This window comes from Pinus tabuliformis, chromosome 5_2 (assembly GCF_031772625.1).
Source record: "Pinus tabuliformis cultivar Carrire ecotype Pingquan chromosome 5_2, CPIR1, whole genome shotgun sequence".
NCBI lineage: Eukaryota > Viridiplantae > Streptophyta > Pinopsida > Pinales > Pinaceae > Pinus > Pinus tabuliformis.
The window spans coordinates 1,050,895,076-1,050,907,829 of NC_142306.1; the positions used below are offsets into that span (position 1 = coordinate 1,050,895,076).

The window sequence follows — 12,754 nt, forward strand, 5'->3', positions numbered from 1 at the left end:
TCATGGTCTACGTTCCAATCTAAAGGGGTGTGCGTCTATCTACAAAAATCATAGAGGCGATACAAAAAGGGTTTGAAAGATCATAGTAAGCATAATACACATATTTAATTACAACTACAAGCCGAGTTTGATAGTGCAAGGTATTTCATAATGGCCACAACATATTATTTTGATGTTTATTTGAAGGCACACACACACTTTGATTGGAAATCATAGAAAAGAAAACACAAACTTTATGAAAACTCACAAATGCAACTTCTTATTATTCAATTCGAACTTACATACTTAAAGGCAAGAGAAGAGTTCTCTCCTCCCAATTCGATGCCCTTCTTTTATTCACAAACTCAAACAAATGATTTGTTTCTCCTTCCCTCCAAATGAGTGAAGTAAAAAAGACAACCAATGAGCTGGAAAATAAATCACTTACTCAAACTCTTCGACCTACTCTATTTGCATATTTACATCAAGTAAATAAAATTTTGACAAAGGTAACAAAATCAATTTTCCAGCTCAACATGTGGCCAATCCACCACATTGAAGAGCCCCCTTCATTTTCTTCATCACGAGCTCGGTCTAATGTTCCTACATCAACTCTCTTAGTATCGTAAATATGTCAAACCCTATCATCCCAAGGTGTTTTATGGCTAGACCAACAATAGATTTCACTTTCAAGCTCATGAAAATTAGTTCTTATCTTGACAATGTTCATTTTCTTCTTAGCCTTAATCAAGATAGAAAGATAATTCTAATTTTATTAAAGCTCATCAAATCTTATAATACCATAGTTTCATTTTCCCCTCTAAATCGTTTTTCTAATATTTAAAATACAAATAAATAAAGAAAATAAAATTCAACTTATCTTCCAATTTTTTTTTTATTAAATATCAAATATATAAATTAATCTATTTTTCCACCTCATCAACTTGAAAAATTCAATCTCAGCCTCAACTAACTTTATAAGCAAAAAAAAAAAAACTTCCTGGTCAACGTCAATGAAACTTAATAATATAAAATACAATTTCATTAAATATAAAAAAAATATACATTTTTCCACCTCATCCAACTTGAAAAAATCAATCCTCAGCCTGAACTAACTTTATAAGCAAAAAAAAATCCCTCGGTCAACCTCACTGAAACTTAATAATATAAAATACAATTTTATTAAATATAAAAAATATATATAAATTAATCGATTCTTCCACCTCAACAAACTTGAAAAAATCAATCCTCAGCCTCAACCAACTTTTAAAGAGAAAAATTCCTCGGTCAACCTCAATGGAACTTTGAAATTCAAAACAGAAGTTAATGAAACGAGATGACCCAAATGAGGCTCCTTATGTTAAGATTCTAACATGTTACTGAAACACGTCATCTTTCGTATTATTATTGGTATAAATGTATAGAGAATTTTCTATCAATTTTCTTAAGTGTGTGATTTTTTGAATTTTTTTGGGTTCTTTTAATTTAATTTTTTTTAAATTTGTTAGGAATTGATTGAAATTATAAATTTGAAAAGAAAACTCTTCGTGCTTGATTGAAAATTTAGGTGTCATCTAATTAATCCAAGGGTGTAGTATTCCAGACTTTATAATTTCTAAGTGCTTTCTCTTTTTTTATATATAAGAAATGATGCATGTAATGGAAGCAGAATAGCTTGAGGTATCATCAACCGGGGAAATATAGGTAGGGCTTGAGGTATCATCAACAGGAGGAATACAGGTAGGTACTCTCATCAATATAGGTAGGGCTTGAGGTATCATCAACCGGAGGAATACAGGTAGGTACTCTCATCAATTCTGTTAGTTAATTTGTAAAATTTCATAATTCTGTTAGTTAATTTGTAAAATTTCAAGAAATTTATCACAGGCTTATGATGAAAAATCCTTTACTGTATTTACAATGGCTTTATAGTCCTTACACTTGTCTTTCTAGTTTTACTATGTTGATTCCACAGGGTTTGATTTCCCTTTAGGGGTTCCTCTTGATGTTCTCCCTCTACTATCAATGTCATCACCACCCTACTCGATGTCGCTCCTCTCCCTCTCTTTGTCACTCAGTATCATTTAACCTACTTCATTAATTATTTCCTATCGTGTAGTGGTGCTTAATTTTGGGCCTAGCAATATGTCTATGCATCACCTATTTGCCCCTCATCATGTAGTGTGAAGAGGTTGCGTGGATCTGATGCAGGAGCATCTGGTCGACAGGGCACAGACCGAGGAGAGGCAGAACAGGTTTCTGAAGAAGATTGGGAGAAGTGAATATTTCTACAGAAGGACAGCAAGACTGTCTTAGTTTTTTTTCATTATTATCTTTTTTGTTCTTTAAGGATTGGACTACAGCATTTAGTTTCTTAGCTTAAATGACTTGTTAACTTGTTTCTGTTTCAGTTGTAATAACAGGTCCTAACTATAATTGTTAAGGACTTGTAGTTATAGGTTTTGAATTAAGATTATTAGAGAATTAGACAAAAGACCATAAATCATGGTAAAGCATCAAACCCTTACGAGACAGCAAGCACAGATAAACTAATAATAGCCAAATCATGTAACTGGAGTAACTGTCAGGTAACTGTAATCTGGAACTAACTACCAGTTACCTAACCACTGAGTTATGGTATAAGAAGGGAGGGAAAATACATGTAAAAGGTTCTGGAGTGCGACATTGAAATAAGAGAAATAACGGAATACTATTCTTTTTCCTTCATATATATTATTCAGTGCATCCTAACTAACTTACAGATTGTGATTTTATGTCCTCAAAACATATCTTACATCTACAGAAATTCTTATCAATGCATCTATTATGAATGCGAACCGTGACAGAGTTTCACACAGCCTCCACGCACAAAACATCTAATTCCATTTACTGTTTACATCCATCCATTGCAAAGTAACATTGTAACCAAATTTCATTAAGTTGAGAGGCAAACACATGCATACATAAAGTTCTGTTCATTACAATAAATTGCAGGTCAAACAGTGACAGGGTAACTCCAAGTACAAGCGTCTCACAACCAGCCGAAGCGAAGTCAAGCGAAGAACAAAAGGAGTCGAGCAATCAAGCAAGAAGAGCCACGGTCCTCAAACCACAGGTAAGCAACCACACCGAAGTCCAAAAAGGAATTATTACATTAGCTGTGTAAAAAAAAATTATTATCCAGACATAACATTGCCAACGGCCAAGCAAGCGAGAGCTCACAAGGCTAACTAAGCACGGCTGTAGCATGACCAAGTGATAAAAGGCAAAGGACCGAAACATTCGTCGACCAATACCACAGAAACCCTCTGAAGATTACAGAGTGGGTAGAACCCCCAAAAAAATACTTGACTCATTAACGAAATACAGACACCCATGGCAAACAAATCCCGTGCAGACCAAAAGACACAGAGAAAGGTGAAATAGAAACAGAGCTACCCGAAAGATAGGCGGTCGAATCCCCTGCAAGGCCACGGAACCAGTTACCTGCAACCACCGTGACAAACAATGTTAGGGTCGCGGACATAAACAAGCTCATGCAATAGTAAATAAACCATGAAAGCCGAATAGACAGAACAGAGGAAGGAAAGACCAGACGGGTAGGACCTTACCAGTTGTAACCAGGTCCATAAACCGCAGAATGCTCAGTGACAACCTAACCACAGAGGAGCTATGAAGGGTTAGGCGAGCATTCGAGTTGAGAATACGAATATATAGCATGCAACGAATTCTTACCTGAATCGACGGAGTTGGGCGATGGTTTGAAGCCAGAGACGGAGCTGCAAGTTTGAGTTCCCCACCAAGACGGAGCCGAACCTCTGAACAGAACCCATAAGCAGAACCGAATACCATAACAGAGCCACAGAGGGCGGAGTGTTGCAGAGAGTGACAGAATTCATAAGCAGAATCAAATATCAGAACAGAGCCACAGAGGGCGGGGCATTGCAGAGAATAACCAAGTTCATGCACAGAGCAGAACACCAGCATAACCACAGAGAACAAACAAACAGTGAAAATGACCGAATGACCGCGAACAATCCGGAGAAAAGGCCAAGTGAGGATTAGGGTTTTGTCAAATCCCAAGGCGGACAGGTGGAGCGTGGAGAGGCGGAGAGGTACAGGCGGGTGATTAAATATCACCTAACCCTTAATTACACAATCAACAAATATCTCATTGCAATATAATAACACAAGTCCACGTAAGGTGCGGGAGTGAAGGCCACGTAAGGTGCGGGAGTGAAGGCCACGTGGGCTGGGTCCCCATCAATTGGTATCAGAGCAGTTTTTTTTTCTTTAGTTAAGAGAAGATGGCAGAAGGACAAGTGCCAAGACGAGGACGTGGAAGAGGTGCACGTAGAGGAGCAGATGAAGGATTGCAAGAGCAAATTAGAGTTCTTACAGCTCGCTTGGAAGCAGTAGAAGCGGGTAGACGAAGAGACCCAGAACTGGGAGACACCAGTGAAGAAGAGGTGATGACAGCTGCAGAAGGGTCTGATGAGGAAGCTCCAGAATTGAGGTTGCTGCGACAGGTTTTGATGGCCAGCAGCAAACCAAAAACAGAAATCTCAAATTATGATGGCAGTCTGTCTGCAGAAGTCCTGTTGGACTGGATAAGCGAACTGGATAAATATTTTGAAAATGAAGAAGTCAGTGAGGATAAGTGGGTTAAGTTCGCTGCCACTAAGTTGAAGGGACACGCACTATTATGGTGGGACAGTGTCCAAGCAGACAGAAAGAAGATGAACAAGACGCCGATACGACTATGGTCCAGGATGATAACGAAGTTGAAGGGCAGATTTCTGCCGAAAGATTACCAGGTGGAATTATATCGGCGAGTTCAGAGTCTAAGACAAAAAGGAATGACAGTTAGAGAATATACAGAAGAATTTTACAGAGTAAATTTACGTGCTAGCTATACTGATGATAACCCAGAAAAGACAGCAAGGTACGTAAATGGATTAAGGATGGAGATACTAGATGAAATTAGTATTCTTTCTCCCCGAAATATTGAAGAAGCCTTTCAGAGCGCTGTTAAGGCGGAGGAAAAGATTAACAGAAAACAGAACAGCAGAAGAGGGAGAGGAAGTAGCAAAGGACGAGGACAGTCCTACGGAAGAGGTAAGAGTGCTGCAAACAGCGAAGAAAGCAGCAGTTCAAAAGCTTCAGGGACAGCCGAAAAAGGAGATAGCACCAGAGGAGGTCGGTCATACCAAAGAGGACGAGGAAATGGCCGCGGAAGAGGGGCGAATGTCCAGTGCTACAGGTGCCACAAGTGGGGGCACAGAGCCTTTGAGTGTCCAGAAGCTGAACAAGCTGGTCAAAGGGGAACGCTGATGGCACAGCCTGAAGAAGCTGAAGCACAACCCGGGGAAGTGGAGGACATGGCAGAAACGGGGGAAGCTTTAATTTTGAATAAAGTGTTGATAAAGCCAACCAAAGAAGTGGCTGAAACAACCTAGAGGAAGGCACTATTCCGGACAGTTTGTAAGTCGCATGGAAAGTGCTGTAAGGTAATTATAGACAGCGGGAGCACTGACAACTTGGTAGCCACGGAAATGGTGGAAAAGTTGGGGTTGAAGCGGCTGAAGCACCCCACACCTTATAAGGTGTCGTGGCTGCAGAAAGGACACCAGTTGTTGGTCGATGAACAATGTGAAGTGGAGTTCCGCATTGGCAAGTATCACGATACAGTGGTCTGTGATGTCATGCCAATGGACGTGTGTCACATACTGCTCGGAAGGCCATGGCAGTATGACAGGAAGGTGACACACGATGGAAAAACAAATTGTTATAAATTTACAAAGGATGGGGTCAAACATACTCTTGTACCCATCAAGGAGGAAGATACAGATGAGTCCAGTGGGACAAAAGCATTATTACTGGGAGGAAAGCAGTATATAAAACAGATTGAAAAAAATGAGATTAATTTTGCAGTGGTAAGGAGAATGAAGCCAGTATTACTGAGCGTGGAAAGGTCAGAACTGCCTAAGGAGATCCAGGAGCTGTTAGAAGAATTCAATGAAATTGCGGCTGAGGAGTTACCTGATAAGTTACCTCCCAAGAGGAGCATCAGCCACCATATTGACTTTATACCCGGATCAAGTTTACCGAACAAGGCAGCGTACAGAATGAGCCCCAAGGACAATGAGGAGGTACGCAAACAAGTGCAGGAACTGTTAGACAAGGGACTGATCAGAGAGAGTTTAAGCCCCTGTGCGGTACCTACAGTCCTTGCACCCAAGAAGGGGGGAGAATGGCGAATGTGCACAGATTCGCGGGCCATAAACAAGATCACCATTCGATATAGGTTTCCCTTGCCTAGAATGGATGATATGATGGACTGCCTTAGTGGGGCAGCGTATTTTACTAAGATCGATCTGAAAAGTGGGTACCATCAGATCAGGATAAGAGAGGGAGATGAGTGGAAGACAGCCTTCAAGACCAACGAAGGACTGTACGAATGGCTGGTCATGCCATTTGGATTGAGTAATGCTCCAAGCACTTTTATGAGATTGATGAACGAGATGTTAAAAGAGTTTATAGGAAAATTTGTCATAGTCTATCTGGATGATATTTTGATTTTCAGCAGGACGAAAAGAGACCACCTTCAGCATATCCGGAGGGTGTTCGAAAAGCTGCAACAGAACAAACTGCTGGTGAATTTAAAGAAATGCACTTTCTTGCAGAAGGAGTTGATTTATCTGGGATTCGTGGTAGCAGAGAATGAGTTGAAGATGGACCCAGAAAAGATTGAAGCGATCATGAGTTGGCCGTCACCCAAGAGTTTGTTCGAGGTACGTAGTTTTCACGGTTTAGCAAGTTTTTACCGGAAGTTTATCAGGAATTTTAGTGAGATCTGCGCACCCATGTTGGAGACCATCAAGAAGGCCAGCCAACCTTTTTGCTGGACTAAGGCGGCAGAAAACAGTTTCCAACTCCTGAAGCGTAAGATAACGGAAAGGCCAATCTTGAGACTGCCCGATTTCAGCAAACCTTTTCAGGTTCGGTGTGATGCCAGCGGGACAGCTATTGGCGCTGTACTCAGTCAAGAGGACAGACCAGTGGCATTCTTTAGTGAGAAGCTGAATGAGAGTCGGCAGAAGTATTCGTCATATGATAAGGAATTTTATGCAGTGGTTCAAGCCTTGAAACATTGGAGGCACTACTTACTGGGAAATGAGTTCGTTTTGTTCTCTGATAATTCTGCTTTGCAGTATATAACTCAGCAGCACAAACTGAACCATAAACATGCCAAGTGGGTGGAGTACCTACAGAGTTTCACCTTTGTGTTGAAACACATAAGAGGGCAAGCCAACAAAGTGGCGGACGCTTTGAGTAGAAGAGCCCTGCTCTTACAGGAAAGTGGCATACAGGTGATGGGATTCGAATACTTGAAAGATTTATACCAGATGGACACGGATTTCAAGGAAGCTTTTGAAGCATGCCAGAATCCCGTATTGAGAAATACAAGCCCATGGCTAGATTACAATCTACAGGAGGGATTGTTGTTTCGAGGGGGACAGTTGTGTGTTCCAGATTGTTCGATGAGGGAAAATCTGGTGAGAGAGAAACACAGTGGCGGACTAGCGGGACATTTTGGTGTCAATAAGACAGTGGAGCAGCTCGCGCACTTTTATTACTGGCCGAGGATGAATCGAGACGTGCAGCGATATATAACCAGGTGTAAAATCTGCCAACTAGCAAAGGGACACAGCCAGAACACGGGGCTGTATACACCCCTACCTGTTCCAAGCAGACCGTGGGATTCAGTCAACATTGATTTTGTCCTATGATTGCCTAGAACACAGAGGGGGTATGATTCGGTGATGGTAGTGGTGGACAGGTTTTCAAAGATGGCTCATTTCATTCCTTGCCGGAAGACAAGCGACGCCACGAACGTGGCACATCTTTTTTTTACAGAAGTAGTTCGACTACATGGCTTACCAAAAACTATTGTTTCAGACAGGGATGTGAAATTTACAGGACATTTTTGGCGCACCCTGTGGAAAAAGCTGGGCACACAATTAAACTTCAGCTCTGCGTATCACCCGCAGACTGATGGACAAACAGAGGTGGTAAACAGGAGTTTGGGCAACTTATTACGCAGCTTGACGGGAGAAAACTCACGATTATGGGACCGAGCTCTTGCCCAGGCAGAATTCGCTTATAACGATTCGCCAAACAGGAGTACCGGTCTTAGCCCATTTCAAATCTTGTATGGTATGCATCCGCGAGGAATACATGAGTTACGAGATTTGGGACAGCTAGAAAGAAGGAGTGCAGACGGGGAAGATTTTGCAGAAGCAATGAGTGAGCTGCATGAAAAGGTCAAGACAAGACTACAGGACAGCACGCAGAAATATAAACAACATGCAGACATAAGGCGGCGAGAGGTAAACTTTGAAATTGGGGACGAAGTCCTTGCACATTTGCGCCAGGAACGGTTTCCTAAGGGCACGTACAACAAACTGAAGTTTAAAAAAATCGGCCCATGCAAAATTCTGTGAAAATTCTCAGCAAACGCATATGAAATTCAGCTGCCACCTGATATAGGCATATCACCCATATTCAATGTGGCAGACCTGTTTCCATACCATGCCCAAGCAGAGGAAGGACGAGTGGTACAGCCACAACGGGATACCCAGTTCGAGGACAATCTTTGGAAGAAACAGTTACCATCGGTCAAGACTCATGAGATAGAAGGAATCATCAGCACGCAGGTGGCCAAAAAGACGCGCAGAAAGGAATATCTGCGTTATCTCGTTAAATGGAAGGACCGCCCAATGGAGGACAGTTCTTGGCTTGACGAGATGCAGATCCGAAAGGCAGGTTACTCGGTGGAAGAACTCATGGAACGGAGCCATGAGAACTCTCTTTTACCCCGGCAGCCTGATGCAGGAGCATCTGGTCGACAGGGCACAGACCGAGGAGAGGCAGAACAGGTTTCTGAAGAAGATTGGGAGAAGTGAATATTTCTACAGAAGGACAGCAAGACTGTCTTAGTTTTTTTTCATTATTATCTTTTTTGTTCTTTAAGGATTGGACTACAGCATTTAGTTTCTTAGCTTAAATGACTTGTTAACTTGTTTCTGTTTCAGTTGTAATAACAGGTCCTAACTATAATTGTTAAGGACTTGTAGTTATAGGTTTTGAATTAAGATTATTAGAGAATTAGACAAAAGACCATAAATCATGGTAAAGCATCAAACCCTTACGAGACAGCAAGCACAGATAAACTAATAATAGCCAAATCATGTAACTGGAGTAACTGTCAGGTAACTGTAATCTGGAACTAACTACCAGTTACCTAACCACTGAGTTATGGTATAAGAAGGGAGGGAAAATACATGTAAAAGGTTCTGGAGTGCGACATTGAAATAAGAGAAATAACAGAATACTATTCTTTTTCCTTCATATATATTATTCAGTGCATCCTAACTAACTTACAGATTGTGATTTTATGTCCTCAAAACATATCTTACATCTACAGAAATTCTTATCAATGCATCTATTATGAATGCGAACCGTGACAGAGTTTCACACAGCCTCCACGCACAAAACATCTAATTCCATTTACTGTTTACATCCATCCATTGCAAAGTAACATTGTAACCAAATTTCATTAAGTCGAGAGGCAAACGCATGCATACATAAAGTTCTGTTCATTACAATAAATTGCAGGTCAAACAGTGACAGGGTAACTCCAAGTACAAGCGTCTCACAACCAGCCGAAGCGAAGTCAAGCGAAGAACAAAAGGAGTCGAGCAATCAAGCAAGAAGAGCCACGGTCCTCAAACCACAGGTAAGCAACCACACCGAAGTCCAAAAAGGAATTATTACATTAGCTGTGTAAAAAAAATTATTATCCAGACATAACATTGCCAACGGCCAAGCAAGCGAGAGCTCACAAGGCTAACTAAGCACGGCTGTAGCATGACCAAGTGATAAAAGGCAAAGGACCGAAACATTCGTCGACCAATACCACAGAAACCCTCTGAAGATTACAGAGTGGGTCGAATCCCCAAAAAAATACTTGACTCATTAACGAAATACAGACACCCATGGCAAACAAATCCCGTGCAGACCAAAAGACACAGAGAAAGGTGAAATAGAAACAGAGCTACCCGAAAGATAGGCGGTCGAATCCCCTGCAAGGCCACGGAACCAGTTACCTGCAACCACCGTGACAAACAATGTTAGGGTCGCGGACATAAACAAGCTCATGCAATAGTAAATAAACCATGAAAGCCGAATAGACAGAACAGAGGAAGGAAAGACCAGACGGGTAGGACCTTACCAGTTGTAACCAGGTCCATAAACCGCAGAATGCTCAGTGACAACCTAACCACAGAGGAGCTGTGAAGGGTTAGGCGAGCATTCGAGTTGAGAATACGAATATATAGCATGCAACGAATTCTTACCTGAATCGACGGAGTTGGGCGATGGTTTGAAGCCAGAGACGGAGCTGCAAGTTTGAGTTCCCCACCGAGACGGAGCCGAACCTCTGAACAGAACCCATAAGCAGAACCGAATACCATAACAGAGCCACAGAGGGCGGAGTGTTGCAGAGAGTGACAGAATTCATAAGCAGAATCAAATATCAGAACAGAGCCACAGAGGGCGGGGCATTGCAGAGAATAACCAAGTTCATGCACAGAGCCGAACACCAGCATAACCACAGAGAACAAACAAACAGTGAAAATGACCGAATGACCGCGAACAATCCGGAGAAAAGGCCAGGTGAGGATTAGGGTTTTGTCAAATCCCAAGGCGGACAGGTGGAGCGTGGAGAGGCGGAGAGGTACAGGCGGGTGATTAAATATCACCTAACCCTTAATTACACAATCAACAAATATCTCATTGTAATATAATCACACAAGTCCACGTAAGGTGCGGGAGTGAAGGCCACGTGGGCTGGGTCCCCATCAGGATCCCTCCCTTCTCTCCCTTAGTGCCAACTGAACTCCTTCTATTGAGGGTGAAATCCATGAATAGTTAATTGCACGTGTCCTGGTGGATAAATATAAAAGTATTATCCCAAAAGTAGTACAAAGAGTCATTTATGAAGTAGAATGCCAACTTAAACAAAGTAAAATATTTATGCTTGACAGGCATGTGCCAAAAGAAACCAAGGATTGGATCGCTAACATGGTTAGCTATACTATGGATTGTTCTTCATCCTATATGGAGACAATCAACTTATATTTACATATGAAAACATACATGGATAGAGTGCTCGATGACAAAGCTAACAAACAAGAGGAGCTAATTGTATGACTATGATAATGGAGAAGGTAGACAAGTTTGGGTAGGAAAATCACAAGGCTTCAAAGGCTTTGTGAAATTATGTTAATTCCTCATCTCACAATGAAAGTGAACTTCAACCACCTATCCAAGGTGGACCCCGGTAAGCTTGTCATATGAAGAAAAGCATGTCATATGAAGAAAAGCATGACTTAAGAAGCTTTTATGTTTATGTTTACTAGTTTATAAGTACAACTTATAGATTTGTTATGTTTATGTTTATTATTCTATATTTCCTATTTTCTATTAATTTATTATTTGAAAGACAATATGATTATCCCATAGGAAAATCTTAAACTTATACTATTGGTCTCATTTTCCTAATAACAAACCAATAAAGTGAAAACTTTTACCATATATCTTTACTCAATAATAATATAAAAAACTTTGCCAAAAAATAATTTATTTAAATTATAAAAAACAAGAAAATTAAAACTAAATCTTCAATTTATATAAATTATGAAAAATATTTTATTAAATATTCATGCAAAATGAAACTTGCCTATAACTATTGGAGTTGTCCTTAGTGCTCCTGTGTTAGAATCAGAAATTTAAATGTGTGGTGAAATATTAATTTGTATTATTTAAACTAATTTTTTAAATATATAGATTCAACCTCCTGAAAGCACTTTCATTTTACCATTCAAAATGTCACTAAAAACAAGTAAATAACTATTACTTTTTGAAAACACTTCCATAACTACCCTGGTTGAGATGAATAAACCAAAAAGGCAGAAATATAAGAAAAATAGAGATCCCCACCCAGCCACCCAAATTCCTTGAATGTGTCATATCTGCAAGGTAATTCCTTGAATGTGTCATATCTGCAAGGTTTTTTTTTCAAATTTCATGGGGAAGGAACATCTCAGACTTGGCAAGATGACACTACTTTAAATTGCGTGCGCAAAATCATGTTATTATTTCACATAAATTAAAATGTCCTACTTTTAATTATATATTTATTAAAAAGGTTGATATCTTAGTTTTAATTTTATATTTATTGAAAACAGTCGAAACTGAGTCAAATAAAATTATTAGAGAACTGACCGCCAATACACGTTTTGAAGTTGATCGATAAAAATGTTGTCATTGACTTGCGAAGTAATGCAAACGACAATCGGATAAAATAGATGCCTGGCCCGGATATGCAATATACAATCTGATAATGTCGCTGTCATCGACTTGCGAACAGTTGCGAAGTAATGCAAACGACAATCGGATAAAATGGATGCCAGGAACGGATATGCAATATACAATCCGATAAAGTTGCTGTCATCGACTTGCGAGGGTTCGCAAGTGCTTCCTGGCTATGACGTTGCCATGTGTGCCTGCATTGTTGTCTAAATCAAGAAAACTAAAAAAATATGGAAGCACGCGGACGGGCCTGATTCTCCGGCTCATGACTTTGTAATAGTTGACTCAGTATTTGATAATTCCATTACTAATAATTGATCCGGCAATAGTTGAAGTG

At 40.4% G+C, this 12,754-nt stretch overlaps 1 pseudogene; it reads left to right on the plus strand.

The window, feature by feature from the left end:
- LOC149162846 (alpha,alpha-trehalose-phosphate synthase [UDP-forming] 5 pseudogene) overlaps positions 1–2,261 on the plus strand; it is a 33,979-nt pseudogene extending 31,718 nt beyond the window's left edge.
- Positions 2,262–12,754: the final 10,493 nt, after the last annotated feature.